Below are 27,754 nucleotides of genomic sequence, written 5' to 3'. Positions count from 1 at the left end.
GAAAGCAAGAAGTTTGGCAATGGGGAGAAGACGCCTCGAGGTGGATAATGTCTTATTCCATTTACTATTTCACATTCCTTACCAGTCGGAGGCTACTCTGATAACTGCATGCATTCTTCTCAGACTGGAGATGGGAGCCAAAGAAACAGAGAAGCAAGGGACACCGGAGGATCCATCTTGGTGCTGGCAACAGCACTGGCAGCCACATCAGGATTCCAGGGCAGAGATGTCAGCATCCCTGGTGCAATGCCGCCGGTGCAGTGACACAAGCGGTGGCTTTCAGTGTTTCCTGGAAGCAGGAATGTCACACTGGGATGTCATTTTTTAGTGAAGTTTTGGCTGCATCAGCCAGTTATCTAAGCTGGGTTTCAGTCATCTTGGAGACATTTTGTAAGCTACACAAAATCTTTTCACTAAATCTTTTCCTGCTTACATCATCCTGAGTCCAGTTTCTTCTTTCAGAGAAGGGAGACCTGCTAGCTCGAGGTATGCTAGCCTGATGTAGCCACGGCTGGTGTCCTTTGACACCAACCTTATGATCAGATTTCAGCAACATGCCTCATTTTATGGCTGGCTTCAGAGAGATCAAATTCCTGGCACACCATGGTGTGCCCTCACGTACTGAGAGAACACCAGAAAATTCTGTAAGGTCAGGCATGGACTTTGCAAGTTACCATGCAGAAGAACGGTATGGCTACAATTGTACATTTATCATCTAATGAATATAGAATTAACTGAAAGAGGAGGGCCCCCTCCACCCACCTCTGACATGTAGGACTCCAGTCAGCTGCAGGAATAACCAGCTCAATGAGACACGTGCACTCGGTTCTGCGTGCTTCTTTACCTCACTCGCACCACCTCCTCATCTCTGCTCCTGGGATCATTCTCCCAAGCAAGCTACCAAGTCCCCCTTTCAGTTTGCTTTCAAGGGAGTCCAAGCTAAGCCATCACTGGGTATTTGTTCTGACCAGCACCTTTCAGACAACGTGCTGACATCTGAGGAATTCCCACACTAGGTTCCCACGTTCAGAGGTAGAAACCCACGTTGCTTTCCCAGCCTCCCTCTCAGCTTGGGCACAGTTGTTTGTCGTAAGCTCCGCTAATCAGATGCACCTGTATGAGACTCTGGTTTTGAAGGTAGCAGGATGAGAAAGTAGACATGACACAGAGTCATCATGCACGTCGGGTGGCAGTGCATTACCGAAAGCATTGCGGAGCGATGGCTGTGACATTCCATGCAACACAGCACAATAAGAGACTAGGATAACTGTGTCTGAAAATGACAGCAGTAAGGTAGCGTGACCTCCGCTGGCGGAGTGCAGTGGTGTAACTCGGGTGTTGTTCCAAGCAGTTTCTCATCCAAACCAGGTTCTCTAAGCCTCACAAGGTTTTCCAAGCCACTAAATGTTCCATGTGAAATTACCTGAACAAGCTAGAGTAGCAGGGTAGAGCGTAGCTAGTAGTTACTCACCAAACCTCTCCTTCCTGGCAGACAGTAGGGCTACACTTCTCAGCCTCCCTTGCAGTTGGATGTCGCCATGCATCTGAGTTCAGGCAGTGAAAACCAATGGAAGGATGGCCACCTCCAGGTCCAGCCTATAAAAGCCTCCCGTGCATCATCTTGCGGCCTCTTCCACCTCTGCTAGCTGGAGATGGAAAATGCTGAGCTCCAAGGCATGAGAGAGAAGGAAGCTGGGTCCTGCATGACCACTTGAAAGGCCATCTATAAGTCCAGAACATCTGCTCTGGGCTCTGCTATGGTGTTCATGTGCCCCCTCAAACTTCAGGTGTTGGAGACTTAATTCTTAATGCAAAAGTGTTGGGAGGTGAGACCTTTGCGGGGAAGGCTGTTCAGGTCATAAGTGCCCTCATACATGTTGGTGTTTAAAGGATTTTCAGAGAGGATTCATGGTTTTCTGCTCATCTGCCATGTGAAGGGACAACACAGCAAGATGCCCGCACCTTGACCTTAGACTTACCAGCCTCCAGAACTAGGAAGAAATAAATTCCTATTCTTTATAAATTGCCCAGTCTCAAGTATTCTGTTATAGCAGCACAAAAGAACTAAGGTGGGCTTCTTGAGAGTTATAAATGGGTTTCTCTTTGGGTAAAAGCCATGGAGACATGAGGATTTATTTGCTATAGCAGTTAGCATTACCCTAACTAGCACAAGTGGGTTTTACTGTTTACAGCAGAGCTTAAACAGGCTATGGCAAACTCAGGATCCTGAAGAGAGTTCAGTACCCTGGAGAATAGAGAGCAAAATGGGAGTGAGGCAGCTCTCACAGAGGCCACTGTTGTGAGACTAGGGAGTTCTGAGATGCATGTGGGACCCTGCACTGCCTAGTACAGTCAAAATGGCTAAAGATGTGCAGTGGGTTGAACTGCCTCTTGCAATGCCAGCATCCCATAAGAGTGCCAGTTAGAGTCCCGGCTCTTCTGCTTCCAGTCTAGCTCCCTGCTAATGAGCCTGGGGAAAGCAGCAGAAGATGGCCAGGTAGTTGGGCCCCTGCCCCCCATGTGGGAAACCTCGATGGAGTTGGTGGCTCCTGGCTTTGGCCTGGCCCAGCCTCACCCATTGCAGCCAGTTAGGGAGTGAACCAGTAGATTGAAGATCTCTCTCTTTCGCTCTCACTCTCGCTCTCTTACTTGTCTTTCAAATAGATAAATGTTTTTAATGCCATGTGAAGGGACATCTTTTGGTAAGATGTCTGCTTATGCCTTCTTTCTAGACGTGCAGAGAGGAACATAAGAAGAAAAACTCAGAGGCCCCTGTCAGCTTTCCAGCAGTGCCCTAAGAGGTGGGAGACAGTGTCTGGGAAAGAGAAGTCTAAGTCTGAAGAAATGGCAAAGGCGGATAAAGTATGCCATGATCAGGAAATGAACGACTATGGGCCAGCTAAGGGAGGGGGAAAAGCCAGCAGCGCCCCTAAAAGCCCACCATCTGGATTCTTCCTACTCTGGTCAGAACTTGACCCTGAGATCTCATCTGCAAACCCTGGCACGTCTACTGGAGACGTGGCCAAAAAGCTGGGCGAGACGTGGACTCACTGATGTGACAGTGAAAAGCAGCCTCCCATCACTAAGTTGGCAAAGCTGCAGAAGTCTGAGCGAGATGTGGCTGACTCGAGTCTAAAGGGAAGTGTTATGGTGCCCAGGGTCTCACCAAAGTTGTCCAGAAAATGGTACTGGAGGAGGAGGAATAAAACCTGCCGCTCTGTCTCTGGTGAATCCCTTAGATAGGAGAGCGCCATGATGGACACATCTCTTGTTTGAGATGGGTTTATTGCCCGCAACACATTTAATGACAAAATGCAACCACAATCATATCGTGGTCTCTCAAAGTGCTCTAGAAATTGTCAGTGCTTTACATCATGTGGCCATAGGTTTATTTGAAGCGGCCTTGGGTAGCTTGAAAATGCATCAAAGTTGTGCATATTTTCAAATATGTTAAAAATATTTATTTATTTATTTGAAAGACAGAAGTACAGAGTAAGGAGCAGAAACAGAGAGAGAGAGGTCTTCCATCCACTGGTTCACTCCTCAAATGGCTGCAACAGCTGGAGCTGGGTCAGTCCAAAGCCAGGAGCCAGGAGCTTCATCCAGTTCTCTCAACATGGGTACAGGGGCCCAAGTACCTGTGTTACCTTCCACTGCTTTCCTAGGCATTAAAAGGGAACTGGATCAGAAGTGGAGTAGGTGGGAATTGAACCAGTGCCCATGTGGGATGCCAGCATCACAGGTGGTGGTTTTACCCATCATGCCACAGTGCCAGCCCCCCAGACATTTTTTAAATGAACAGGCACTCTCATAATCTCTTCCTCTGTGCACTTTGCTGTTGGGGGAACAAAGCATTTTAAGATGTTGCTGACATTGTCATTTAATTTGTAGGGTGCTATTAACTCCATGGTTATTGGCTAGCAGTCTTGAGTTAGCAACTGTACATAGCTGTAGTTTGTAAAAAGAGCAAAACTACTGAGATAAACTTAATGCTCTTTGCGTGGTGTTGACCGTGGGGAGGATGCCTCAGAAGTGGCTATAGATCAGGGTGTGCACTGGAGCCTGGGCCCACTGGCACTGTGGCGGGCACCCATCTCACTCCAGGTTCTCTGGTTTTTGTATGTAGTGATGAGCAGTGTGCTGCCATTCGTAGCTGTGAAACAAAGAGGGGTCAGCTGGCATGAGAAGGGTTTGCGTTTTTTCTGGTAAGAGTTTTTTTAACTGCAGCTTTGAAATAAGCTCTAGAACTTTCCATTGTCAGCAAAATGAAGAGCTGCTGCATTGATGAAAGTTCAAGAGCTTCTGTACTTGAACACAGCTTGCAATATTTTGTTATTTCTTGGATGTTTAGAACGCTGAAATGTTTCTGAAGTCAAATAAACAGTATTGTATTTTTAAAACTGTTCTCTATGACCACAGTCTCAATTTCTGACTCATAACAGTCCTCTCAGTGAAACACCCCTCTCCCTTGTATTTAGCTTCTCAAACTCAGAGGCCAGCTTACTTAGGACTGCTCAGAGCCACTGCGTGGTTTGCTTTGTGTCCGGCATCAAGATGATGTCTAAACTTTCGACTGTAAGAGCTAAGCTATGACATAGCCAAAGGTCTAGCAGCCCTCAGAGGTGCAGGAAGGAGTGTGGTTAGGCCCTGAGCCAACTACTGTCTAGATTTAATGTTTTTCTTGCCTCCTACCTTCATCCCATATTTTGGGTGGCCAAACACACTGCTAAACAGCAAAAATATAAAGAGTGTGTGATACGTTAAAAACGTAGGCCTTGTTTTTCCTCTTTCACACCCACCCCAGCGCATGTAGCAGAATGTGTAGTTATTTGTTGTGTTCAACATTTGAGGTCCTGGGCTGTTGCTTCTTTCTCCTGGACCCTAGTGAGGAAAGATGGGGGTGGTGGGCTAGGGGACAATATTCATATTTTTTGCCCCTACTTCAACAAAACCAAACACTTGAAAGCATCATAGGCTCCTCTGTGCTATAGGACAGGCTGATAGAATTTCCAGGCCCTGCACGTCTCATGACAAATAGAATGGTCTTCCCACAATCCAAGCTCATTCATCAGCAATGTAGGTGGTTGTTCAATGTTCTTAAACTGGAAGAAGCTTGCTTTGTATTTCATTGCCTGCATTAGTGGATGGTGTAACACTTTGTCCAGGTTGGGGTGAGGGGTGATGGTCTCATGGCAAATGGTGATGTTTGCAGACTGCCACTAGCATATACCTTAACTGTGCAGTAATGAGTTAGTGCTGTCTGGCATTAACATTGCAATGTGTGAGGTTCAAGCTATGAAGCACATAGGAATGTTTCTGTTGTATTTTATTAATTTAAAGAGAAACCAGTTTTTCCATAAAATTTCTTATTTGGAACCTTTACATGTCCAGAGGCGGTATCCTCTCCATCCTGTCAGGTTCTGGATGGGTACAAGTCATGGTCCTGGTCGCAGCCTTATCTCTCTATTCGTAGCCATTCCCTCTCGCATCAGGACTGTTTGGCTAAATGTGTTGCTCTAGTTTTGTTTTTGTTTTTGTTTTTGTTTTTTTTTCTGGAAAATGGCTACAAATGTAAAAACCCTTGGCAGTGAGGTTTGTTCACAGGCTCTTGTCCCAGAATTGCCCCTCTTGCTTCAGCCATGCCCTTGTCACTTGGCTTTCTGGGCTAAAGCTCTGCTGCCCTACATAGAACATGTCAGGCCAAGATTTGGGAGCTCAAATACAGAAGCAAGGCTCAACCTGTAGTTCCAAAGCTGTAGTTTCTCGCTAAGTACTGGCCCTCTAATCTGGTTGTAACTGGATATGCCAACCACGGGAGGCAAAAGGCTGGAAGGAGGTGACCTTCTTTTGGGTTCCCACAGCAGCTAGACAGAAGTGGGCAAGCTGTTGAACTAAGCAATCTTTGATTAAGCATTTAGCTCTGCAGAGACTGAAGTTGAGGCCACTAGGCCCATTAGTTGCAGCGGGGCCACTATGCTAATATGTGTACACTGTCATGAGATTGCCCCACTAATGGAATGATGCTCTGTAGCTTCTCCCAGATGCTGTAAGTGGTGTGATGTTACCACCTAAGGCTTAGGCTTAGCTTGATTTTTTTTTCTGGGCCTACAGGATGTGTTCTTGGAATGCCAACCGATTCCTTTTTCCTGCTTTTGATTGCAAAGGGCAGTACCTGCTTCTTCTAATCACCTCTCTTGCAACCCACTAACCACCTTTTTGATTGGCATTTTATCCTTCAAAAAGAACGAGGCTGTGGTATGGCAATAATTGTCTATCTCCTGGGGGTCTGTTCTTGTCACAAATATGTTTGGGGATATCGGATGCACTCAGCTTCTATAATCACATTTCTTAATTAATCTCCCCAAAGAGTAATCAATGGGCTATAAAAGGCAAGGGATGGGGACAGTAGTAGATCAGATTGGAGATGGAGGCAGATGAAGAAACGGGGTCCCACAGACTTGGTTTTAGTAACTTCACACTCCAACGTCAAACCTTCAGAGAGTGCAGTCAGGGAGGCACAGTAATTGTTTCCTCCTAAAGTACCAGTTACATTTCCTGGTCAAATAAATTAATAAGAGAATCTTGGAGAAGTGAATGTACCTTGAGCAGGAAGCCCCAGAAATTTAAAAAAAAAAAAAGGAGTGAGTGACTAAGATCTTTGAAGGAAGGGTAAGTCATTTCCTGTGAAGGTAAAGAATCCTCCAGGGCAACCTCTCTGAGGTGAGACAGTGGCTAAGCTAACAGACATAAAAGGATGGAACAGGAGTCCTTCCACCTGTTTGCAGAAGGGGCCAGGAGGAGGGGCTCCACGCAGGTTTGCTAAATCCAGGCATTCCTGTGAAAGGAGGGGAGAAACAGCTTAAAATAGGCTGGAATTGATGGAGAGGAACTCGGGAAATCTGGAAATCAACACAGACTTCTTAGCCCTCTGAGAGGAGTATAGGTAGTGCTACACAGAGGGGCTGGTTGTGAGCCACATCAAGGTGTGTGGAAGCCCTTATCTCTCACGAGCTCAGCACAGATGCCAGGAGTTTTGGCTTTTGATTACAACTTACTGCGTCCTCACTGGGCAAACTCCAATACCTTCTTGTCTGTTTGAAAATAAGCCACATGTCAATGATACTTTAACAACCAGGAATGAAATGGGGGAAACTAATAATTGAGGGGAAAAAATAAAGGCAAATACAAAGTGAGGTACAAAAGACTTCCCTCTAAGGTGAGGGCAGAATATTATTCGTAAAATACTAGCTACGTAGCTTCCTGTTCCCAGAATTAGGGGATTCCCAGATGGACCCACCATGGTATTTTTGTCTCCTTGACTGTTTCAAAACTGCATTATTGCCTGCCCTCTGTTATCGCAGGCAACATGCACTGGTTTTCTTAATAGTACTATTGCACCACGTTTGGAAAACCCCAGCGTATGGGCTGAACCAGCAAGTCAAGCCTTTATATTTTGCGAAATCCTCACAAAAGGCCCTCCATTAAACAATGTGCCCTGGAAATTATACCATTATCAAAATCCCTTGAGGCGAAGGCCATTACACATCCTGGTGAAAATGGCAGCCTTCCTCAAGTAGCTGCGACAACCCTATTATTTTCCTTTTTGAAAGTTCACACTTGCACCAGGAGCAATTACACCCAGCAAGAGCCACTTCAGAGATTATTTTATGTGGAAATGTGACTGATTACCCTACCCTCACAGTTCTGGCAACCAATAGTCTGACCCCTGCTTTATGGAAAAGCTCATTTCTAGTGGATGCCTTATTTAAGAAATGCAATGGAGGTGATTAACTTGGTATTCAAGTGAAAAGTATTAATGTTTAGATTACATTCACTCCTTAATTTTTTTTTTAGTTTTTTACAGGTTTAAAAGCAGGATTTATCCGAGTCAAAGACCTCTAGCCAGAGCAGCATAGAGGGGTGCTCCAAGAGAAGCAATAGCCAGGGGACCCCTGTGGCACTGGGATTTTTAAGTACAACTTTGGGGACCTACCTGTCAATCAACAAGGTGGGGACAGCTCCAGCAAAAGACCTGATTTACAATTCTTCATCCTGTCTGGCTTCTCCCACAAGGGTGGGATACCTAACTTGTTTTCACAACAAACTGTGATCACTACTTCCTTGATATTTTCTTGGTAAATTGGGAGAGTCTTAAGGAAAGGCGGATGGGTCAATTTGTTCTTGCTAAAGATAAGCTTTTGATGGGAAGCAAGCATTCTATACCCCAGATTCCACTGGGACCACCCTGACCTTCAGTCCTTTTAAGATTCAAGCCCTCCTGTTTTAACATCTGCAAGCCTCGTCTCTATCTTTATCCCAGCACCCTTCTCCAGGTGGCTAGTGTCGCCTGCCAGACAGTGCTGCGTGCAGTGGGCTTTTGCTGGTCTCAGTGGCAGCGCTAACAGCACCCTGCTGCCAGATACAACTTCTGGAACCTGTCCACGAGTCTTACCCCAGTAAGATGTGTACAACTCCATGTTCAAACTCGCTCGACATTTGTATTTGCCTTCATAGCAGTCATCTGATGCCTGATTAGCTGGAGACAGAAAATTCATTTTAGAATCAAACTTCCTCATTTGTTTCTCATCTAATTCCTTTTGGTGTTGCAAGTTTCCAAGAGCTTCCTATAAATTATTTCATTTTTTTCTTCTCTGACAGATCTTATTTACATTGTTCTTTCTTATTTTAATTAATACAAATAGAACAGATTTCATGTATTTCACAGGTACAGTTCTAAGGAGATAACCAGACTTCCCTTCTTCCTTCTCTCCCTCCTACATTTTTCTTGTAGGAAACTGAGATGTGGAGGATTCTAGTAATCTGACCAGGAACATTACAGATAGAGAATTACATGATAGAGAAGAGACTGACTCAGAACTCCCACCACCTAACTCAGAAGAACTCTGACAATTATTTTCCTGCTTGCTTGACCGTGATCTTCCATAAGGAGCCAATCTTGCGGTTCCTGAGTGTTTGCCTGAACATTCTTGGCCCTACTGTCTTTGAGAATCATGTTCCCTTGGTTTTACTGTCTCATCTCTGACCACCATGTGTAAGTGTGCAGCAGGTGCTATCAAAGCCTTGCCTATATCCCCTTGAAATTGACCTTTTTTAAAAAAAATTTTATTTTATTTGAAAGGCAGAGTTACCAAGAGAGAGGGAGAGACAGAGAATGAGAGATCTTCCACCCTCTGGTTCATTCCCCAAATGGCCACATCAGCCAGGGCTGGACCAGGCTGAAGCCAGGAGCCAGGAGCTCCCTCTGTGTCTCCTACATAGGTGCAGGGGCCCAAGCACTTGGGCCACCCTCCACTGCCCTCCCAGGCCATCAGCAGGGTGCTGGATCAGAAGTGAAGGAGCCAGGAATCAAGCTGGCACCTATATGGGTTACTGGCATCGCAGTCAGTGGCTTAACCCACTATGCCACAGCACCAGTCCATAAAAATTCACTATTCTTATCCATGCTGACCCAAACAATTCTCAACTACAAGCACCCCTTCCCAACATACCCAGGAACAGCCTTCAACCAGTGGTTGATGTAAGTTGGTAGATAAATCCCCAGGTCCCGAACCTCTTTGGTAGAATATGAAGCATATTCTATACTGTCTCCCATGGTTCCCCAGATGGATTGACTCCAGGTGCCCATAGCAGTGCTGCTCAATAACTTCTCTACTGTCTTCCTTTCTTTCTACCTCCCTATGCATTCTTTCTGGAAACTTTGTACAGAAACTGCTTGCATTCCGATCCTTGTAACTGAGTCTGCTTCTAAGGAAACCCAAACTAAGACAACATACATGTGTTGTACCCTCATCCCAACTTGACCTCACTGTGGGAATTCCCAGCCTTTGGTGTGAAGAAGGTGTTCTGCCACAAACATTCCCTTGGCCTCAAACAGATACTTCCAGCTTGACTACAAACTTGCAAATTGATGGGGGCTGGTGCCGTGGCTCACTTGGTTAATCCTCCGCCTGCGGCACTGGCATCCCATATGAGTACCGGGTTCTAGTCCTGGTTGCTCGTCTTCCAGTCCAGCTCTCTGCTGTGGCCTGGGAGGGCAGTGGAGGATGGCCCAAGTGCTTGGGCCCCTGTACCCACATGGGAGACCAAGAAGAAGCACCTGGCTCCTGGCACCAGCTCTGGCCATAGCAGACATTTAGGGGGTGAACCAATGGAAGGAAGACCTTTCTCTCTGTCTCTCTCTCTCACTGTTAACTCTGTCTGTCATAAATTTTAAAAAAATTGCAAATTCCTCCTAAATCCAACTATTTCTATGCCTTCCTTGTATTCAAGAAACAGGTACTCTAAAAATACCTCTCTTCCCTGTTCCCTCAGTCAACAGTGCCTCATATTTCCATCATTGCTATGATAGCCCCATGTAGTACTTGGACTTTGTATAGATTAATGTGATAGGCAAATTTGTTAAAAATTAATTTTATGTCTATCACAACAATTATGAAGGAACTTTATTTTGGTCAGAATCCAGGATCTCATAGAAAAATTATATGTGTGTGTGTTTGTATACACATGTAGCTTTCTAGATCATTTTATAGTTTTAAATTGTTTTACCTCATTTTGAAAAATTTAATAACTTAGGCAGTCAATTTTATAACAACCATATCCCAGAAAGGCATCGTCTTTTCTAATACATTATTTATATGTGACTGTGACCGTTTTTATTAGAATAATGCCAGCGAGTGATCCAGGATTTTAAGAATGCCCCTAAAGGTGCAAACTGTTGAAATCTTTACTTAATATATACTAAACTGATCCTCTGTAAAAAAAAAAAAAAAAAAAAAAAAAGAAGAAGAAGAAATTATCAATTCCCAACTTGACTCTCGCTGGGATTAAACATGACAATAGGTCTAATCTGATTTCATCATCATTTAAAAAATTATCTATTATTTTTCACTTTATGTTTCTGTGTGGGAGCAAACTGTTGAAATCTTTACTTAATGTATGCTAAACTGATCTTCTGTATATAAAGAGAATTGAAAATGAATCCTCATGTGAATGGAAGGGGAGAGGGAATGGGAAAGGGGAGGGTTGCGGGTGGGAGGGACGTTATGGGGGGGAAGCCATTGTAATCCATGAGCTGTACTTTGGAAATTTATATTCATTAAATAAAAGTTAAAAAAAAAAGAATGCCCCTAAAACAAACCTCTAATTTGTTTACATACTGGATTCTCAATTATTGCCCTTGCATATTTTTAGGAAGATAGTTCTCCCCTCATTGCCAACCATAAAGACAATTTAGAGGGAAATATATGGAGCCCCAACTGCACAAACCTCACCCTCCCTGACACACACTAGATAGAGTTCAAATGCCTTTTGCATCCCCTGAGCCCAAGCCCAACCTGCCGGGAGCCGCAGAGTAGAGTGGAAGGATCACCAGTGTAAATGAAATGCTTCCAGCAAATGCCCCTTCCTGCTCAGATTGCAGAGAAGCAGAAACACACACAAATTAGCTCAAGTGAAAAGAGGAAAAAGGTACCTCGCAGAGCTCCAAGGTAACAAGCCCAGCTAAGTCTCAAGAAGGCCTGGAACAAGAAATGAAGCCTGCAGCTGCTCTCCAAGTCCACAGGGGCTCTTATGCTTTGTCACCGGGCAGATGCGGTGTCAGGCTTTCTGTAAGGGCTGTCAGACTCTGCCTTAGGGGCAGTGTGAAGAGAAGGCCCCTCCAGCTGCAGCTTACATGACCTAGCACCTTCAGTGTCCAACACTGAGCAGTTAGGATCTCTTTGTCTCACTCCAGAGCCCCTTCCTGCTCCTATAGCCAAGGTGGTGGGTGGTCCCACAGTGCTAACATGAGGACTCGGACCACCCATCAGCAGGGGCTGAGGTTGGAGGTGACGGGTGATTCTCAGAGACCGGTCCATAGGCTGGGCTTCTGCTGGCCACCGTGTTGGAGAATCATTCCCAAGTATTCAAAAACAGGCTTTGGATATTGAGTCAGTAGAAAGCAAATGTTCTTCCATCCCTCCATCAGTCTTCTCCCCATTTCCAGACTACTAGAATGGAATAAGTGTTCTCCCAGGAGTAAGAAGCCTAAATTCTCAAAATACAAGGGGGCTTCAAAGACGAAATTGAAAGATAGTGTGCACTTTTCATGAGCTCTCTGAAGCCCGTCTGTGTAGTTCTCCTTCTAATCATTATCTTGAACAAGTTTCTGCCTTTATAAAATGGAAATAGTAAAGCAAGCTATAGTTCCCCAAAACCGTCTGTTTCAGGATTCCAAATTTCCTCAATTTTATAAATATAATATGGTGTCCATGCTATCTTCTCCACACAACCCTAATGGGATCTGAGAAGCACCCAGTACTCAAATACCCCAATATTTCTATCACAAATATGAGTATTCCTACTGTGTCAGCCTAAAATGACTCTTGTAACAGTCCAGGGCAAGTTTTGCCATCAAGTAATTTTTGACACGAATTTCAGGGGGAAATTTTTTTTCTTTAGAATATTTTCAGTTTTGAGATTATGAATAACACATCAGGGTCCTGTAGCTCCATTTAGCTGCCTATATATCAAGTTGCTATGAGAAAATCAACATATGCCTAGTATTTGTTGTCATGTGATTTTTTTCCATATATTATGCTGAGCTCTAGTAGATCAGAGACTAATAAGATACAGCACCTGTTGCAGAGGAGCTCACAGTCTGGAGGACACAGTAGGGAAAATTAGTGAATACAGTTGGTATAACAAATACTGTAATAGAGGTCAGCATGGGGTGTTATATTAGGATCCCACAAGAAAGGTGCCTCACTGGGTGTTAACCAGTGCAGATACAATTCTCTCAGAATTTAATTAGCAACTCAAATCCCCTCAGATCTTAAAGTCCTTATGCAATGGCAGCCTCTTCCTGCAAGTACCTCTGAAGTTCTATCTGAGCCTGTCCATGGATCAGAAAAGCCAGGGATCTAATGCCCCCAACAACCTTCAACCAAGACTACAATCCAGCTTCCCGGTCCTATGGCAGAGACAACTCTCAGGCCAGTTCTCCATAGTCCCCCACGGATCCCCAGTAGGACTGAGCCCCAGATTCCTATAGTGGTAGCCTGCTCACTAACACATCCTTTATTGTCTCATTTCCCCACCCTCCAACCAACTCTTTCCAGGATTCCCTCCCAAATAGAATAATTCTACTCAAATCTTTGCCTTCAGGTATTATGGTTATCTATTGCTGAGTAACAAATCATCCCAAATCTAGTGGCTCAAAATAACAGCCATGTAAAATGTCATGGAAGGAGTGAAAACGGGTGGAGGTATGTTTGAAATTCTTTTAAATTAAAAAAAATTATTCTGAATTTTAAAAATTAATTAAAAACTCAGTTCACTTATTTTGCTGATCATGACTCTTGAGGGTGAGGAATTTGGTCAGGACTGGGCAAGTTTGGTATCTTAGCCAGTTTGGACTGCTATAACAAATTACCCTAGACTGGGGGAGTTAAACAACAAAAATGTATTTCTTGCAGTTCTAGAAGTTGCAAGTCTGAGGTGAAGGTGCCAGCTGGGTTGGGTTCTCAGTGAAAGCCCTCAATCTGGTTCATGGATAGCCATCTTCTTGCTATGGTCTCGTATGGTGGAAAGAGAACTAACTAGCTCTCTGGCTTCTCCTTACATTGGCACTAATCCCAATGATGAGGGCTCCACCTTCCACCTTACTACCTCCCAAAATCTTCACTTCTAAATGAATTTTAGGACAACACAAACATTCAGTCCAAAACAGATGGCTTGTCTCTGCTCCAAGTGGTGCCATCTAGGGTATCGTAATTGGGGCTGGAGGATCCAAGATGGTCACACTCAGGTTCTGAGACCTTGGCACCAGCTGTTGACTGTGGCATCTCTGTTCTCCACCATGTTCTCTTCCCGTTAATGCTCTCCGTAAAGATAGCCTGGACTTCATTACATGGCATTTGGGTTGTGACAGCAAGAGCAAAAGTTTCAACACCACTTACTGCCTAGGTTTGAGAGGGCCAGAATGTCATTTTCACTACATTCCATTGGCCAAAGTACTCCCAAGGCCAGCCCAAAGGTAATGGATGGGGAAATACACTGCCCCCCTTGTTGGGAAGAATGATGCAGTCCTACTGCAAAGGGGCATGGACACAGAGAGGTGTCATCCATCAAAGGTCACTGTTAACCAGTTATCCACAAGAGCTTGCTTCTAGGGGAATCTAGTCCTTGAGAGCCAGAAAATGCTTTCATGAGATAGTAACCGATGAGTTAATGTTCACAGATGGGTGGGAACCATGAGTAGACAGATGAGGGTGTCAGCTAGGTGGAAGGAACAGTGTGACCAGAAGGCAGCATTGCACTAGTGAATGTGGGACCAGCAGGAGATTCTGTGTATATAGAGAGAGTTCTATGTATCTAAAGGGAAGACGGAGCAGGTGATAACAAAGAAAACTGAGTAGAGATTACATCTTTTGTTTTTTAAAGATTTTATTTGTTTGAAAGTCACAGTTACACAGAGAGAAGAAAGGCAGAGAGAGAGAGGTCTTCCTTCCGTTGGTTCACTCCCCAATTGGCCACCACGGCCAGCGCACCACACTGATCCGAAGCCAGGAGCCAGGTGCCTCCTCCTGGTCTCCCATGCGGGTGCAGGGCCCAAGCACTTGGGCCATCCTCCACTGCCTTCCCAGGCCACAGCAGAGAGCTGGCCTGGAAGAGGGGCAACCAGGACTAGAACCTGGCGCCCATATGGGATACTGGCGCTGCAGGCGGAGGATTAACCAAGTGAGCCATGACGCTGGCCCCCAAGATTACGTCTTTAATAGCTGGGCACTCCCCATAAAGAAATTTAAACTTTATCTTGAAGTCAGCCAGTCAACCCTAAAAGATTTCAAGCAAGAAAGTGCCAAGATTAGATTCATATTACAAAAATTATTCTGAAAGCTAATGAGAGGCAGGCTGGAGTAAAATCTTCTATTAATCAAACTCTGGATATGCAAGCACAATATAAATTGTAAAGATGATTCACAACAGAAATATTGTGAGTCCTGATATAAATTACCCCAGAAATCTACATTTAAACAATCGAATGCCCTCCCTTCTCCCCTCAAGACCAATCTGTTACCCATGAGGGCAGGCGGCAGCAGTGGATTTATATTCCATAAACTTTACCCAGTACCTATTACATTTCAGGTACTGGGCTGTGTTGAGGATGAATAACACATGTTCCCTTCCTTGGTAGAACTCACTATCCAGCTTCCAGAACTTGCAGCCTCTGGAACTACCCACATGTCCCACCACAGGTCTAATTACAGGATTCTGTAGTAGCCATTTCAAGGCTCTGATTATACTGCACCCACTTGTGGAGACTGGTGTGAGACCAAGAGCGGGTGGAAAACAGAGCCAGTACCAGATGGGGAGAACGTACTTAACTTTGACAAGTGAGAAGAAATGGAGAGGAAAGGGTATGGTCAAATGGAGGCCTATTGCACACCCACAAGTGCTTGACATAGATGGTCCCATTTGGTTCCCGCAGTCACCCTGACAATGAAATACTATTTTCCCAGGTCTAAAGCACACATGTGGGGAGTGACGGAGCTGAATTCTGAACCCAGAGCGGTCCACCATTAACTCATACACTTGCAACTACTGCAAGACTGAAGAAAGCCACTGAACCTGGATGAGGAGGGACCAGGTGCAAGTGTGCAAAGGAGGAATGACTGACTGGGAACACGGAGGCACTAGGAATCTCGGGCCAGCCAGATCTAGACAGTAGAGTGATTTATTGCCATGAAGATGACGACAGACGCAAGTCTGAACTTCTCAACTGTCGTCCTGCAAAAGTCTAAAACTCCGAAGGCACCACACAATATTGGTGCCTATGAGTTCTCATTAAGGTCATATTCTTTTCATCTTGGTGTATATTCTAAATCATTAAGCTTGTCTTTCCTAATAAAGTGTTCAAAAGTACACATGTACACATAATTTTTGCATGGTTTCATACTAACAACATGAGATTTTTAATCGTCAAAATCAAAGATTTTTAAAAATTTATTGTACTTGTTTTCCTTCTAAAATGAAACATAGTGCCTCTGAACCTAAATGAGATATAGTTTTAAAAATCAGTGACAGTTTTACCAAGAGTATAAATAATAACTAAATGATGCATTGCCTCAAATAAATGAAACAAGAACATTTGCTAACTTTAATAATATACAAAATAAGTTTTGTCATAGTTAATACTAATTCTCTAAATATAACACAATGTTTTTGCATTGTAATATTCTGTATAATAGCTACTTTATAACTAACATTAATTCTCAAACTGTGACTCAGCACACAATAGCTTTGCATTTCAACTTGGTAATGGTTGGTTTATGTCAGAGAGAATAAAGGTTATTACGTGATGCAATCTCTGCATTATCTTTTTACATACTTTTTTTATTAAATATTCTCTTCCAGTATCTGAACTGACCTTTTACAGAAATCTCCACACCAGAGCAGAAATTGGTCTCAGAAGGCAAAAGGGATATTAAATAAAGGAGCTTTCAGGAGTGTCCTATGGCATCTGCTGTTGTATGTTTCTAACTTCCTCGTTACATTTAATGTGCAAATATGAGCCCATTAAGGCCCCTGATGGGAAACACAAGTCAATTAGGTCATTGAAAACCTAAATGTATGCTAATAATCATCTTGGCACACTACTTACACATTTTTTAAAAAAAAGTAAAATGCAACAAGAGAGAGCTTCAAACTTAACCTTAGGCTCTATACTCTGAATTCGCCTTTTACCCTCACCCTAGAATGGACTTGCTGAAAAGCGATCTAAAAGGGGAGAATGAACTTGTACTTCGTGTTCTCTGTGTACTTCTCTCATCCAGCAATCTTTGCAGGCCTTCCTTTCTGCTGTGCTTCATGTTTACAGGGCCTATTCAATTTTCCTTGCTCTGGAGAGGTAGGCAGGAAGACCAGCTCATTTTAGAAGGGATAAGAAGACTATTGTGCAAAAGGTAGAAAAGGAGAATACTTACAAGCAAACTTAGACCTTACATTGAGAAGGTTTTTATTAACTGAAAAGAATGATGAAGAGTATTTGTCCAGAGTGGCAAATATGAAAGGACTGTCCTGATAGAAGTTTCCTCTTTTTAACTTTCACAAGCTGAAACTGATTAAGATGGTATTGAGGAGAAAGGAACTATGGATTTTGCAGTAAATATAGACTGAGAATAGTAGATGACATCATCTGTGTGGGTTTTCCTAACCACTGAGTCATCATCTAAGTGGTGAATTTCTGCCGTGCTTTTTTTCTGTCTTTATCATGAAAATTGAACCCAATGTTGCCCATCTATTTAATAGTGATATTTCGATTCTTCAAGTCCAGTCATCTTTGAGCTGTCAAATGACTAAAGTCAGAAAGTCAAACAAATCTTGCTTTGAACTGCAACTGAGGTATTCCTTCCCACCCAAGCCATCCATGTATGTCTTATATTTCACTGCTTTTCAATACCTGGTAACTGATGACTAACGCTCTTAAAGAACAGACATGTCAGGACAGGCATTTGGCATAGCAGTTAAGATGCGAGTTGGGATGCCCGCATCCCACGTCAGAGTGCTTGTGCTGGATTCCTGGCTCTGCTCTCACGCTGGGAGGCAATGGTGATGGTGCAAGTAGTTGGATCCCTGATCCATATGGGAGATCTGGATTGAGTTCCCAGCTCCTGACTTCAGCCTGACCCAGCCTTGCCATCATGGGCGTCAGGGAGTGAAGCGGCAAGATTCTCCTTTCCCCTTCCCTTCCTCTTCCCCTTCCCTTTCCCTTCTCGTCCCCCTCCCTCCTCCCTCCCTCCCTGTCTCTCATTTTCAAACAAATGAAAAACATTAGTTTTTTTTCCAAAGAAGAGAGATGTCATTACCAATTTATAGGTTACTAAGCATTTGTGGGCTACTGACAGGTTCAACACTCTGAAGGGTAATGTGCAATCTCCCTACTTGAGATGGGTCATGGGCCACAGGTATCAGCGCTCTCCTGGAACCTATTAGGGATGCAGATTCTCAGATTTACCAGATCAGAATCTGCATTTTAACAAGATCCCCAGGGGGCTCCAAGCACATTTAAGTCTAAGAAGCTCTGAAATAGAAGACAGTCTAGGGGCCTGCACTGTGGTATAGTGGGCTAAGCCTCTGCCTGCAGCACCAGCATCCCATATGGGAGCCAGTTCATGTCCTGGCTGCTCTACTTCTGATCCAGCTCTCTGCTATGGCCTGGGAAAACAGTGGTAGATGGCTCAAGTACTTGGTCCCCTGCACCCATGTGGGAGACCTGGAAGAAGCTCTTGGCTTCAGATCGGCCCAGCTCTGGCTGTTGTGGCCATCTGGGGAGCGAACCAGTGGATGGAAGACTTTCTCTCTCTCTCTCTCTCTCTCTCTGCTCTTTGTAACTTTGCCTCTCAAAGAAATAAAATATTTTTAAAAAGACAGGAACAACAGTTCCCACAGAGGCACAAGTGCAATGAGCCTTTTTTGGAGGGGATTCAGTGGCTCAGGAAGGACCCCAAAATATGCCCATTTTCAAGCAGTTACCTCACACCCCTTAAATAGGAGTGACAGTATTTCACTCCACAATCAGAAGTTTCAAGAAAAGAAAGCTTCTGAGAGAGAAAGGGCACTGTCCACAAACAAACCTGCCTGCTCAGACTCCACAGCTTGAGTTTTCCCAGCACCAGGCTTGGTTTCCCATGGAAGCCAGCAAGAGTAATCTCTGCTAGGCGAGGAGGAAGCAACTGCAGTGCCTGAGCCTGAAGTGGCTGCATTGTCTACATTCCCACTCAGACTCCAATCCCCAACAAATGGCAAACCCAGAAGAGGAGACATACCAGGAAAGACATTAAATGCTACTTCTTGGAGCTGGAGTTTATTTAGCCACATGTTGCATCCAAACACCAACATGTCCACTGTCCTCAAGGGTAGTGAGTGTGCTGTGGATTCAAGTCCTAGATCAGCTATTTACCATGTGGCCTTAGGCAAATAACTTAACTGCTCACTTTCCACATCTGGAGACCCAGCCATAATAAGAGTTCCTACCTCATAACATAAGTATGCAGGTTAAATAGATGAATACTTTGCAAAGCATTTGATGCAACGTCTTAAACATAGTAAGAACTCAATAAGAAACAACCACTGTTGATATAATTATCATTGCTATTATTTTGTTGAAGATTTATTTATTTAATTTGAAAGGCAGAGTTACAGAGAGAGGAAGAGAGAATCTTCGATCTGCTGGTTCACTCCCCAAATGGCCACAGTGGCCAGGGCTGGGCCAGGCCAAAGCCAGGAGCGAGGAGCTTCATCGAGGTCTCCCACATAGGGTGCAGGGATCCAAGCACTGGGCCAGCCTCCACTGCCTTCCCAGGTACATTAGCAGGGAGCTGGATCAGAAGTGGAGCAGCCAGGAATCAAACCAGCACCCATATAGGATGTTGGCACTGCAGGCAGCAGTTAAACCCCACTGCTCTACAACACCAGCCCCCGTTATCATTATTGTTACTGGTTTTAATAAAGATCATCTGGTTCATCATTCAGCACTCTCTAAGTAGGGTTGTTCAATCAGTTTCATATACATACCATCCCCTACTGTTTTTCATCCAGTCTGTAATTCTCCATCCTATGGAAGTGGATTTAAAAAAAAAAAGTGACAAGGAAGGAGATTTGGCACAGTTGTTTAGTTGCTGCTGCTTGGCATGACCACATCCCATATCAGAGTACCTGGTTCAAGTCCTGGCTACCTAATTTCCAATACAGCAACAGGCGATGGCTCATGTACATGGGTCCCTGCCATCTATGTGGGAAACCTGGAGGGAGTTCCTTGCTCCTGGCTTCAGCCTGGCCCAGCCCAGCTGTTGTGGATATCTGGGGAGTGAGCCGGCAGGTGGAAGAGCTCTCTCCATGTGTGTCTCTGCTTTTTGAATTAAAAATGAAAATAATTTTTATTTGAAAAAAATACTGTGACAAAATCCAACTAAAATCTAGCTGTAGACTCAGAATTCTAGAAGATGCCCCTAATCTGCCTGAGCACTAACTCTGTTTGCGTGGAAGTGGGACTCACCTGGCATGACTCAGGGACTCCATGCTGTTCGCTAGCCAAACCCTCTTCCTTTTTGAAGTACCTATAAACCACTCAATTTAATAATTCATTCTAGAATTTTTAGTGAATTCAATTTCCAGCGTGAGGTTAGAGTTTTTGGGAAATTGGGACAGTTTCCTTTTCCAGTCTTCTCGCTCTCCTCTTCCCACAGTTCCTCAGAATTACCAGCAGTAGCCCAGCAATTTCATCAGCATTTGTCTAAATTCGCTCAGATTGTCATTTGTCTGTGTCGGAAGACGTTCGTCCATTTATAGCAGCTGTAGCTCTTATGGTCGCCTCACTTATCTCCGGCTTCAATTCCTCTTCGCCAAATGCATTCTGACCTTTCCATGTTCTCTCAACTACCAACTGACATGATACCATCAGACTCAAGCACTCAGGCTAATCCCAGCCCTACTTTGGGGGAGCAAAACATAAATTGAAAAACCTACCCCCCAAAAGAATTGGCCTTTTTGGTCAAACCTTTGACTTGTTTGGGGTTAAAGCAGTGCCGATAATAGTTTTGGAGGTTTGTGTTTGTTTTTTTATAAATTAGGGAATGTTGAAGGGACTTCAAGGCCTAAAGCTGGAGGCAGAGAAGTATGAGGAGACTTCAGAAAGGTCATGGAAAAATGGAATTAAAAGCTAAGTTTATTTTGGTGCAAGAAAACTTGAAATCCATGCTTATGAGGGGTCCTCAAAAGTTCATGCAAATGCAGATTATGAGAAAATTATGCATGAATTTCCTGTTTTTCTGCACCAAAATAAACGTAGCTTTTAATTTCTATTTTGAATGTAGAACTTTTTGAAGTACCCTCATGGTAAGTACTTCTACATTCTAAAGAGATCTTGGAACTATTGGGACCACATCCCACACCCTACAGAGTGGGCCTCACCCCCATCACCATACCTGGAGGCAAAAGAGGCATAATTCTCTCACAACTCTTTAGGTTGAATACTTGGGAAGGAGATGCAGGAACCATAGTTGTACTAAACCCTCTTGTGGGAACAGAGGTGGTAAGTCAGGAATTCCATCTCTTTCCCATGGAAGGAGGATGAGGGTGCCCTGTGTTCCCACAGCCGTAGGCAATATAAAGTAGTGCCTGCAAGAAGTGTCAACTACAAAACCACAGTGAGATATCACTTCACATGGCATGGCTGTGGTCAAAAAGACAGACAGTAACAAGTGTTGGCAAGGATGTGGAGAAGCTGGAGCCCTCATATGCAGCTGCTGCGAATGTAACATGGTGCAGCCTCTTTTGGAAAACTGTCTTATAACTCCTCAGAAAGTTAAATAAGGAGTTCCACATGCCCCAGCAATTCCACTCGTAAGTATATATATCCAAGAGAATTCAAAGCATATATCCACACGAAAAAGCATACACAAACATTCTTGGCAACAGTAGTCATAATAGCCAAAACATAGACAACCTAAGTGTCCATCAACAGTCCCATGGACAAAACATGTTTGATCCATACAATGAAAATATTATTCATCCATAAAGAGGAATGAAATACTGATGCATGCTACAACATGGTTGAACTCAGAATGCATGTTTCCTGAGTGAAATAGTTCATCACAAAGGACTGCATAGTATATGATCCTATTTATACGAAATTTCTGGAATAGGCAAACCCATTGAGACAGAATGTAAAAAGTGGTTGCCTAGGGCTGGGTGGAGGGGAAGGTTGGGAATGACAGCTAGGCGGTACAGGGTTTCTTTTTTAGGGTGATGAAAATGTTCTAAAATTGATTTTGTCAATGATTGCCAAAATTCATGAATATAATAAAAGCCATTGAATTGTATACTTTAAATAGGTGGACTATATGGTATGTTAATTACTTCAATAAAGTTGTTGCAAAATTAGAAGGGGGAAGAGTAGGAGGTGGAGGAGGAGGAGAAGACTGGCACTTTTCTCCAGCTGGCTCCTCGCTGAGGGGTAGAATGTGCAAGCTCATCCTAGCGCACATATCCGAACATGGTGAGGGAGCACTGGGCAGTTTGGAGGCTTAACATGCAAACCGGTGCCTGCTTCTGGCCTGCAAGTATAGAACTGGGGTAGGGCAAGGTAGATGCTGGAATAGCCTGTGCTGAAAGGTCAGGGAAGAGGGATGGCAGGGGACATACCTGCATGGCACAATTTGGCAAGGCAAGAATGAGCACCTTTCCCACAGACCAAGGAGACATTGAGGAGGAAGATTTCAGCTGGGGCAATCATGCTGGCATCCCAACAAGAGGGCTGCCTGCTAGACAAAGTTCTCCCCCAGCCCCAGTAGCAGAGGCAGTGGCAGCAAGGGGCCCAAAACGTAGGCCCAATGTAGGTAGCTTCAGCGGGGAGTGGTGATAGCTGAGCCAGACCAACCCCATCAGGAACCTACAGAGTGGGAACCCCTCTAGGTCCCTGAGACAGTATTTCTCAACACTTGTGATACCTGTGCATCACCTGGAGATCTTGTTACAGTCTGATTTTGTTTGGGTCTGGGATGGGCTGTATGTTTCTAACAAGATCTTAAGTAGCTGAGATTCTGCTGGTCAGAACCAGTGTGGAAGAGCAGAGTTCTTTATCAGTAGTTCTAAAACTCTTTGGGTGACAGGCATTTGTCCTAGCAGCTAAGAAGCCAGTTAGAATGCCCACATCCGAGTACCTGGGTTTGATTCCTGCTCTGACTCCTAATTGCAGCTTCCTGCAGAATCAAATCCTGGAAGGCAGCAGTGATGGCTTAAATAGTTGGGGGCACACATGTTGGAGACCTGGACTAAGTTACCAGCTCCTGGCTTTAGCCCCAGCCCAGCATCAGGCTGTTGTAGGCATCTGGGAAGTGGACCAATAGATGGGAGTTCTAATGTCTGTATCTATCTTTCTGCTTCTCAAATCAATGTTTAAGCCTCTTTGGTTTCAGCATACTTTTTCACCCTTAAAAATAATCAAGGATGCCAAAGAGCTTTGGTTTGTGTGGGTTACAGCTATCAATACTCCATTTGAATTAAAACTGATAGTTTTTGGGGGCCGGCATTGTGGCACAAATTCTTAAGCCACTGATTGCAATGCCAGCATGCTGTATGGGTACTGGTTTGAATCCTGACTGCTCCACTTATAATCCAGCTCCCTGCTAATAAGCCTGGGAATGCAGCGGAGGATGGCCCAAGAGCTTGGGCCCATGCATCCATGTGAGAGACCTAGATGAAGCTCCTGGCTCCTGGCCTAGCTCCAGCTGTTGGGGCCATTTGGGAAGCAAATGGAAGATCTCTGTGTCTCCCCCTCTCTCTGTAGCTCTGCCTTTCAAATAAGTAAAATTTAAAAATCTTTTCAAAAGCGAATAGCTTTAATATGTATCGATTCATTCAAAAATAATAGTAAAGCCCATTACATGTCAAGTAGCATATTTTATGAAAAATAACTATGTTTCATAAACCCAAAACAGTACATGTCATTGTTTTCTATTTTATGTGAGTCTCACATGTGCATCTATATTCAGTCCATTGCAATCTATAGTCTTTGTTGAAGTGTGTGAAGACTATCTGGTCTCACATAAATATGTAGTTGGAAGAGGGAGGAGTATTTAAAAGAGCCTTTTCAGATCATTATAAATACTCTTCTTTGATACTACATCAAAAACTAGATAAGAGATCATTTCTTAATGCTTAACTACAATGTGGAATCTGAAAGCATAACAGTGAACTTTGTGCAGCCTGTTACATTAAAATTCTTTGTTCTATCTTGAACACTGAATGGATATTTTTGATGATTTTTTAATGTGTGTTGGTCATTTTAAAATATTGGTTTACTGAGTTGTGCAGATATTCCAAAAGTTGACATGTTTCATAATAGAATTTCAAAAAAAATTGCATTTGTTAATATCACCACTGATCTCACCAGTCAGTTCCCCAGATAAGTTTTCAAACATGGGAAGCCTTCAAGCTCACAGTGATGGAGACAAGTCTTCCAAAATTGTAATTGTTGCTTGAAAGCTTAAATTTTAACATTATAACAATTACTGTAAATTGTTTTCCTTGAAGATATAAACCTTACTTCAATCACTTGTACGAAAATGGGTACCAAATACCCAAATGTAAAAAAACACACACACACACACACACAAACCATCATTTATCAGACTTTAAGTGAAAATGTGGTTCCATGAAAGCAAGTGACCAGTTCAGATTAATTGCAACTCACTTAATCATATTTGTAATCTTTCTCGAGACAACCATTATATCTCAGTATTCAGTAGGAGTGCTCTGTGCACAATTCCATTTTCTCACCCAGAGTAGTAAAATAGGCATGCACTCAAAGGGCAAGATTTAATACAACTAGTCGTTTCTATTGTTTAATTAAGGACATCCTGGATTGAAATTGCATTCAGGTTTGGTTCAGTTTGTTAGCAGGAGTACACAGCAATGAAGAATACCGTGAATACTAGCAATTTGGTATCACTGCTTTGATTCGTGGCAAGACACTGGCAGTTTTACCCACCACTGCTTCTCCACCGTTATTGTAAATGCCAACACAGTGAAAAAGGCAAATGATATCTAACTATTAACATGAAAATAGTCTTGATCTCACAGACCAAAGAAAGGATTTCTGGGAACCACTGCCCTTAGGAACTCATATGTGCCCCACAAGAAAGCCAGCATTTGGAAGGACGCCACCAGAGGGCACAGAAGCCTGGCAGTGTGCCCCAAAGAAGCCGCGACAACCACCAGAGAGAGTGACAACAGCCACCCATTAGGCTCGGTCACTTTTCTTCTCTCATCTCCCTATAGCCAATAATGCTTGATGAGCTAGGCCTGGAAATGGGCATTGGATATATTTTAGAGCTAGGTCAGGCCACTGCTCCAGAGCTCAACTGTGGACTTGGGCAAGAGGAGGAAATGAGATTGAGATAACAGTTGAGATTGAGATTTTCAAACTGAACATCTAATAATTAAAAGTTACCAGAAAGTTATAGAATCTGCCCCAAATGTTATTAAGGAAACAGGAAGGGCAATAAGACAGCACAGTTGGAAGCAGGGATTAAAGCTAAATAAAACACTTTCATGTTTCTCTCCCCACTGAGTTGAGACTCTTCATTAAACAGTTATGTCTAGGCCCCCTTCCATTTATAATACATCCATATCTGAACTAATTGAAAAGCTCCCTATGTGACATGCCATATTTCTTTTCTTCCTTGTCAACATCGTATCATTCATCTATTGAACAAAGTTTGATTGAATGCCTACTGTGCCAGGCAGTCTTCAAAGGGTGGGGAAACACCAATGGAAAAGCAGATGGAGATCCCTTAGTGGAGCTTACATCTGTAATTGTTACTTTTTAAAGCTTTCTTTTTTCTATTTCAATTAACCGTGCAGGCTCAGCTGCAAAGCGTGCTGGGATCTTGGAGCATCATAGCAGTGTTCAGTGGGGCTTGGCTAAATATCGTAAGTGCTCCATAGGCTAGTCGCAGTGAACATGACCAGCAATCTATATTGCAGTTTTCCAGGGCCTGACCAGCTGGTCCAACAGGCAAGGTTATCTGATAATTTAGTGGGAAGGAGCTCAAGAGCAGAAGGGTCTAGACAAGATCAATAAGAGTGGCAGCATTTTGATTTAAGTAGAATCAAGAAAGAATCCAATCTCTGACAGTCGCTGGAGGCACAAGGGACAAAGTCCAACTCCTTCACAAAAGAGTCCTTGGTGAGGGTAGGATCTTTGTCAAACGAGTTGGCATTCACTTGGGGACTCCCGTATCAGGAACAAAAATCAGCTCACAAGCTAGGATGAACACTCCAGACTGGACTCGGGACAAAGGGAAATTAGGTGGATTATGGGGTTGCTACCTGTGGAGTATTTTCAGAGTGTGTTCAGGGCCAGTTTAAGACAGAGGCTCCAAACCCTGAAAAGACATGTAGACATGTGACATTAAACACACACACACACACACACACACACACACTAATCCAGAAAATGAGTGTAAAGAAGGCCAACATAGTTCAACATTTTCTCCAGATGTCTTCTTCAAATTGTCTCCTTTTTTTGACAGGCAGAGTTAGACAGTGAGAGAGAGAGACAGAGAGAAAGGTCTTCCTTCCATTGGTTCACCCCCCAAGTGGCCGCCGTGGCCAGTACTATGCCGATCCGAAGCCAGGAGCCAGGTGCTTCCTCCTGGTCTCCCATGCAGGTGCAGGGCCCAAGCACTTGGGCCATCCTCTACTGCACTCCTGGGCCACAGCAGAGAGCTGGACTGGAAGAGGAGCAACCGGGACAGAATCCAGCGCTCCAACCGGGTCTAGAACCCGGGGTGCCAACACCGCAGGCAGAGGATTAGCCAAGTGAGCTGTGGCACTGGCCCAAATTGTCTCTGAATATCCAAATACTTCAACAGGGTATTCATGGGGGTGGAGGGATGAGTTTAGGGGTCATCTGTACTGGTCTGCCTCCAGCCAAGGCAAAGAATGTGAAAAACATACAGAGTAAACCAGTGGCACTCATATGATTAATCCCTTCAATCTCATTATCCCCTCTTGCTTTGACCTCAGGTCATTCTTTCACATCTTTGACTTTATTTTGATTTAGCACTTCCAGTTTGTGACCCAACCGCCTTAGTGCTCCAACACTTGGAAGTCCTGGACTTTTCCTTCTCTACCTGTCATGCAGCCCTGGAATGTTCTTCCAGGGATGGTCCCCTTCAACTCGTCTCCAAGTCCCCTTCAAATACTCTGACTTCCTGGGGAGATCTCACTGGACACAATCTGGCTTTCCACCCTGCTCCAGCTTGGACCCTGGAGGAAATTATCATACGACTTGCAGGAAATGCAATTATATTTAATCATCATTAAGTCTCAGAGAACACATCTCAAAATTTCCTATCTTAGGCCACATGGCATTGAATCATCCAGTGTGCAATGAAAATGCAGATTACTGGCCTCAACTCCAGACCAACCGTTAGAGTTGAGGTTCCCCCAGAATCAGAAAAGGACTGGACTGCAGAAAGTACATTTGGAAGGTGGTCCCAGAAAACACTGGTAATCGCATAAATAAATGAGATGGGAAGGGAAAGCAGCCAATAAAAAGTAAGTTTTCAGGTGGTGGGCATTGTGACACAGTGGGTTAAACTGCCACTTGGGTTGCCTGTATCTCACATCCAAGTGCCAGTTTGAGTCCCAGCTACTCCACTTCTGATCCAGCTTCCTGATAATACACACCGTGGGAGGCAGCAGATGATAGCCTAAGTATTTGGGTGCCTGCCATCTATATGGAAGTCCCAAATGGAGTTCCTGGCTCCTGGCTTGGCCTGGCCCAGCTCCAGCTATTGCAGGCATTTGGGGAGTAAACTAGCAGATGGAAGATCTCTCTCTCTCTCTCTCTCTCTCTCTCTCTCTCTCTCCTCCCCTCCCCTCTCTGTTACTCTGCCTTTCAAATCTTTTTTTTTTAAAAAAAAAGCATACCAGGGGATTCCAATTCAATCCCATCGAGGTGGCATGTACCAATGCCATCTCACTGTTCCAGGTGATCAGTTTCAGTTCACAGTTGGTCATGGTGAAGGGACTGGGAGTCAAAGGGAGCACATAGACAAGTCTAGTACCTGCTAACGCTAACTGATGGAGTAAATAAAGGGGAGAGTGATCCAACATGGGAAGTGAGATACTCAGCAGACTCATAGAATGGCAGATGTCCTAAATAGCACTCTGGCCTCAGAAT

At 44.0% G+C, this 27,754-nt stretch overlaps 1 pseudogene; it reads left to right on the top strand.

The window, feature by feature from the left end:
- The first annotated feature begins 554 nt into the window (after positions 1-554).
- LOC103351816 (high mobility group protein B3 pseudogene) lies at positions 555-3,206 on the top strand (annotated as a pseudogene).
- Positions 3,207-27,754: the final 24,548 nt, after the last annotated feature.

The sequence above is a fragment of the Oryctolagus cuniculus genome, chromosome X (genome assembly GCF_964237555.1).
Source record: "Oryctolagus cuniculus chromosome X, mOryCun1.1, whole genome shotgun sequence".
In the NCBI taxonomy this organism is placed as follows: Eukaryota; Metazoa; Chordata; class Mammalia; order Lagomorpha; family Leporidae; genus Oryctolagus; species Oryctolagus cuniculus.
The sequence above is the reverse complement of the archived record's forward strand: the minus strand, read 5'-3'. Positions and strand labels throughout refer to the sequence as shown.